Source organism: Canis lupus, chromosome 12, assembly GCF_003254725.2.
Source record: "Canis lupus dingo isolate Sandy chromosome 12, ASM325472v2, whole genome shotgun sequence".
Taxonomy (NCBI): domain Eukaryota; kingdom Metazoa; phylum Chordata; class Mammalia; order Carnivora; family Canidae; genus Canis; species Canis lupus.
The window spans coordinates 4060912-4067546 of record NC_064254.1 but is presented as its reverse complement, the minus strand read 5'-3'; positions in this window follow the sequence as shown (position 1 = coordinate 4067546).

Genomic DNA, 6635 nt, shown 5'->3' with positions numbered 1-6635 from the left:
CTCTGGCTTTGTTATGTGGTCTGGTGGAAAATTTAAGTATTTCCTACCAAGAGCAGAAGTAGGTTAGGAAAGGTTGTTGAAATGCCTTTTCACTGACCTGTGTGATGCTAGAGGGTTTTACTTCCTAGTTTGTCCCATGACCTCCCTCTTATGTGAAAAAAAAGTTTTTTGGAGGGGGGCTCCTGGCTGGCTCAGTCAGTAGAGTTTGTGACTCTTGATCTCAGGTTTGTGAGTTTAAGCCCCACTTTGGGGGGTGGAGTTTACTTTAAAAATAAAATTAAATAAATAAAATTTAAATTTAAAAATTTTAAAGTGTTTCAAGGGTCAGTAGGGTATGGTTGTTAAGAGATCAGACTCAAACCAGATTGCCTTCAACTTCCAGGATTACTTACCAAAAATGTGACGTTGAGCAAGTTTTCTCATCTGTAAAGTGGGGATAATCATAGTAATTACCTTACAGGTAGAAATAATTACATTAGTTAAGACATGTAAAGAACCTAACAGTGCCTATGATATTGTAAGCACTGTATATTTCCTGCTTATAAACATATACATATCTATGTATGAAGAATAATACAAAAAAAGAATAATAAACATCCAAGCCCTTACACACAAATCCTAACATTATGATCTTTTTACTTTAGATACTTTGATTTTTTAAAATTTTCTTTTTAAAGATTTTATTTTTAAAAATTTTTTAAAAGATTTATTTATTTACTTATGATAGACATACAGAGAGAGAGAGGCACAGAGACACAGGAGGAGGGAGAAGCAGGCTCTATGCCGGGACCTGACGTGGGACTCGATCCCGGGACTCCAGGATCGCGCCCTGGGCCAAAGGCAGGCACCAAGCCACTGAGCCACCCAGGGATCCCCTAAAAGATTTTATTTTTTAAGTAATCTCTACACCCAACATGGGGCTGGAATCCACAACTCCAAAATCAAAGAGTCTTACACTCCAGCGGCTCAGCCAGTCAGGCGCCCCTAGATACTCTTAAAGATATAAAATATTACAGAAACAATTACACACACATGCACATATATATCTCCCCTATTACATTCCCTCCTTTTTCTTTCTTGAGGTAAGCATCCTCCTAAATTCATTACTTATTATATATTTTTAAGTTTGTTTATTTATTTATTCATTCCTTCATTTCTAAACAATCTCTACGTACAGTGTGGGGTTTGAACTCATGACCCTGAGATCAAGAGTCACACGTTCTTCCAACTTAGCCAGCCAGCTGCTCCTGCTTATTATTTTTAAAAGCTGATATATATGATTCCATAAAGATTGTATACTATTGTTTCACCCATCTTTAAAACTTATAAAAATCACATCATATTTTTTTTAAATCACATCATATTGTACAAATTTTTCCACCACTATTTTTTTTAACCTCATGGTTTTGAGATTTATCCATGTTGCACATGTAACTAGTTCAGTCATTTTTTTTAAAGATTTTATTTATTCACGAGAAACACAGAGAGAGAGAGAGAGTCAGAGACGCAGGCAGAGGGAGGAGAAGCAGGCTCCATGTAGGGACCCTGATGTGGGACTCGATGCCGGAACTCTGGGATCACGCCCTAAGCCAAAGGCAGGCACTCAACCACTGAGCCACCTAGGCGTCCCTAGTTGAGTCATTTTAATTGCTATAGGTGTTTCATTTCATGATTATATCACAATTGATTTAAACATTTCCCTGATGATGGACGTTTAAATTGCTTCCAATTTTTGGCTCTCATAATCATTGTTACAATGAACATTCTCGCGTCTGTCTCCTTCCCACACATTTTCTAGGGCATATACCTAGAAATGGACTTGCTGGAATGCAGGGAAAACCGCCTCTTCATCTTTCCTAGACACTGCCAAATAGTGGCTGTGCCGAGTGCTTGTCCCTATTTTAACTTTTCCAGTAGCAAATGAGCATCATCTGGCTCCACACTCTCAGCAATACTAATTAAGTTTGTCACTTTCTTCATTCATCCAAAGGAAATCAATGTTATGGTATGCTTCTTAAGGGTATTCTATAAATGAAGTGAGTATCTTGTAAGATGTCACTGCCAATCCACTATGCGTTTGGCATCATGTTAAGTGCTTTTATATACATTCTCCTATTTGGGTCTCTTACTCATTGTCAGAGGTAGAATATAAGACGTCGAAAGAGTAATTCACTTTTCCAACATCACGTGGGTGATAGGTGACAGGGCTGGAATTTGAACTCAAGTGTGTCAGGCTTCAAGGTCTCTGATTATCCTAATGCTGAGATGCACGCTTAATCTTTAGGAATGGCATTAAATCAACTCATCATGGTGGTGTCGAATTTCTGGTAGAATGCCTTCCAAGAATGAACAATCTGGAGAGATAATATGGCTGGCTACCATTTTGGGTATTTTTTCCCCAATTTAAGTGGCATATATTTTGAATCATACAAGATTTTAATTTAAGTCATAGAGGGTTTCCATATATATTGAGGGGGAAAATGTCACTCACAATCTCATGACTACATTTGACACAATATTGTCACTGTTACACTCTAGTTGTTTTTTAGTGAGTGTTTTTTTTTTTTAATTTTTTATTCATTTATGATAGTCACACAGAGAGAGAGAGGCAGAGAGAGAAGCAGGCTCCATGCACCGGGAGCCCGATGTGGGATTCGATCCCGGATCTCCAGGATCGCGCCCTGGGCCAAAGGCAGGCGCCAAACCACTGTGCCACCCAGGGATCCCTGGTTTTTTTTTTTTTTTTTTTAATTTTTTTTTAAATTTTTATTTATTTATGATAGTCACAGAGAGAGAGAGAGAGAGGCAGAGACACAGGCAGAGGGAGAAGCAGGCTCCATGCACCGGGGAGCCTGACGTGGGATTCGATCCCAGGTCTCCAGGATCGCGCCCTGGGCCAAAGGCAGGCGCTAAACCACTGCGCCACCCAGGGATCCCTGTTTTTTTTTTTTTTTTTAAGAAGGTTTGTAGCCACCTTAGAGCTTGAAGTGATGACAACACCATGGATGAGAAATTACCCATAGTAAGTCATTCCTAAATGCCAGACATTTATGCTAAGTTTTGCACATATGTTAATTCCTGTCTTTTTAAAAAATATATTTATGTATTTATTTTTAGAGAGTGAGAGAGGGAGGGAGACAGAGAGGGAGAGAGGGAGAGAGAGAGAGAGAATCTCAAGCAGACTTCCTACTGAGTGCAGAGCCCCACAGAGGCCTGGATCCACGACCCTGACATCATGACCCAAGCCAAGAGTCAGATGCTCAACTGACTGAACACCCAGGTACCCCTGTCTTTTAACTGAAATGCAATTCAAATACCGGAAAATTCACCTTTTTAAAGTGTACAACTCTACCCTTTTCAGATGAGAAACTAAGAACTGAAACATTCTCCTGTGTACATGAAAGTTACAGAGAGTCAATGTCAGTTGAAAGTCTGGTGCTTTGTTAATGTGGGAGAAGAGAGAGAGGGTGGCAAATATACTAAAACAAGAATGGCCCTGAGTTGATAATATTGAAACTAGGTGATGTATACCTGGAGTTTTATTATATGATTGCGTCTATAAAAATTATTTTAAAGTAAAAAAAAAATTCTTTTAAAGCCTAGCGTTAAAAAAAATTAAAAAATTAAAAAAAATAAAGTCTAGCATTATGCTTTAATGACAGATCTTTATGTATTATATATAGGTATTGAATGAATTCAGGTTTCTTTTTTTTAAAAAAATTTTTATTTATTTATTCATGAGAGACAGACAGAGAGAGAGAGGCAGAGACACAGGCAGAGTGAGAAGCAGGCTCCATGCATGGAGACCGATGTGGGACTTGATCCCCAGTCTCCAGGATCACGCCTGGGCTGAAGGCGGCACTAAACCGCTGAGCCACCCGACCTGGGCTGCCCTGAATTCAAGATTCTGATGTGAAAAATCAACACAATACACTAACTCTATAAAACATCTTATAGTTTACAAAGCAATTCCATATTTAACACTTTTTAAAAATGTATTTATTTATTCATAGAGACACAGAGAGAGGCAGACACAGAGGCAGAGGGAGAAGCAGGCTCACTGCAAGGAGCCTGATGCAGGACTCGATCCCAGGACCCTGTCTCCAGGATCACGCCCTAGCCAAAGGCAGACGCTCAACCACTGAGCCACCCAGGTGCCCCCGTATTTAACTCTCTAGTAATGTCTGAGGTGGGTAGTGCAGGTGTTACCATCTTCATTTCAGAGAAAAGAAGAGTGAGGTTCAAAACAGCAGATCTGGGACTTCAACCCAATTTTTTAAAAAAAGATTTATTTGAGAGAGAGAGAGGGTAAGGAGGGAGAGAGAGAGAAAGAGAGAGAGAGTGAGCACAGGAGCATGAGTAGGAGGAGGGAGTGGGAGAAGCAGACTCCCTGTTGAGCGCAGAGCCTGACATAGGGCTCAATACCGGGACCCTGAAATCATGACCTTAGCCAGAAGTCAAATGCCCAACAGACTGAGGCACCCAGGCACACCTAACTCAATCTTCTGACATGGAATTCAGTGGCCTACTACCCTTTTATTTGAAATGAATACAGCCTTGTTTTTTTTTTTTCCTGATTGAAAATAATATATCTTATTTTAAAACAACTTAGAAAAGTTACAAAGAAGAAAAATGTATGCTTCTTGTAATGCTACCACTCAGAGATAATTACTGTTAACATTTTCTTATCTTCCAATTCTTTTTAATTTTGTACAAAAATGAAATGTGTAAAAATTTTTTGGTAATCTTTTTCTCTTGAACAATATGGTATTGTAAACATGTTTCCATTTCTATAAATATCAATCTGGATTTATTATATGATGCTATCATAATTTATTTAACTAACCTCCTGTTGTTAGACATTTAGATGGTGCTAGTTTTTCACTATAATGAACAATAGCAAAATAAACATTCTTGTACATATCTCAGGTCTCTTTAGGTTATTTTTTTAAGATACATGACTAAGAGTGGAAAATCTGGGTCAAAGCATTTGGAAGGATTTTGATACATATTGCAACCAATCTCAGAAAGGTTGTGGTGGATTTACATTCCTAACCATCAATGTTTTTTGTTTTGTTTTTTTCTGGTCTGCTTCTTCACCAATTCATAGTTGCTTTTCTTGAGACAGTTGTAATTCAAATATACCAGTGAAAATACAGTTCAATTTGTGAACCTAAAATCGAGTTGTACTATTGAGCAAATCATCAATAAACAATTCACTGTTTGTTTAAAGCAATGATATTCAAGTTTTAGTGTTCATAAGGATCACCTGGTGATTCCTGGGCTCCACCCCAGACACACTAACTCAGGTTTTAGGGGCCTGAGACCCAGGAATGGACCATTTTAAGAGTTCTCCCTCCCCCAAGTGACTCTGATCTAAGTAGTGCAGGAAATTACACTCAGAGGAACACTTGCTTAAGAATACACACAGAGGAAGAAAAAAAGAATACACACAGAGGAAGGTTGGGAATTCGTTGGTTATGGACCCAAGTACCTTTTGGTCATGTGAGGTCTGGTAAGAAATAAAAAATTCACTTTCTCTCTCTCTCTCAGGCTCATTTATAGCATTCTCTCTCTCTCTTTCTCTCTCACTTACACACACATATATACATCATGCTTTTGCAGAGAAAACAAACATTTTGCTTTGGCTGTTGTAATCAGTTACAGAGACACATTTCTTTATAGAGATTCTTCTTTAGGGCTTTTCAGTTTTGTTTTGTTTTGCTCTCTTTCCAAGCAAGTACCTCTGACATTCCTAATCAATTGAGCACCTGCAATTCACTTAATTTCCCCTTTTCTGTAGAAACTGAGATAACCTTAAAACTGGTCTCCAAGGTTCTGGCAGCCCCAGGAGATAGACTGAAGGAGGCCAGCAAATTCTATTGCCTCTCATGCAGGGCCCTTGAGGTGCTCTCACATTTGAGTCATTACCATGGCCCTCTGAAATTCAAATTAACTTTTGAGGCATTTAACTTTCCAGGAAATGCTCACCTTTGCCCAGCTTCAGAAAATGGCTTTTGTTTTTCCCCTTGAAAGTTAATTTTTTTTAACACCAAGGCTTCTTTCTCAGGGAACCCTTCAGCTTTTGCATGGGCGGTGGCTTGCCCCGGGCCTTTAGCAGGTGGCCCTCCTAGACAGGTCTGCCTGAGAAGTGTATGCTGAGGGGAGGGCTGTGTCCCTGAGGCCTTGCTCCTACTCAGATGCCTGCCTGAGGCCTATTGTTGGGGATCCTCCCGTCTACGAAGGGCTAGGCCAAAGCAGCAACACCCATAATCACGTATGGCTAAGTGGGGTCTCATCTCTTCAGGGTCAAGTCCACGAAAGCAATTTATTCACCTGATAGGTTGTAAATCCCTGCTCCTGTGAAAGGTTCAAACAAGTGTCTTTCATCCTCTTCTTTTAAGCAGCAAATATAGTCATTCATTCACTGACAGCCATTTATTATTTATGCCAAATGCTTATCTCTACCGCCTGTTGTAGACAGGCTTGTTAATAAAACCAGATGGCCAGTTTTAAAGAAAAAACCTCTATTGAGGTATAGTTTACATACAATAAAATTCACCCATTTAAAGTGTACCATTGGGATACCTGGGTGGCTCAGCAGTTGAGAGTCTGCCTTCGGCTCAGGGCATGAT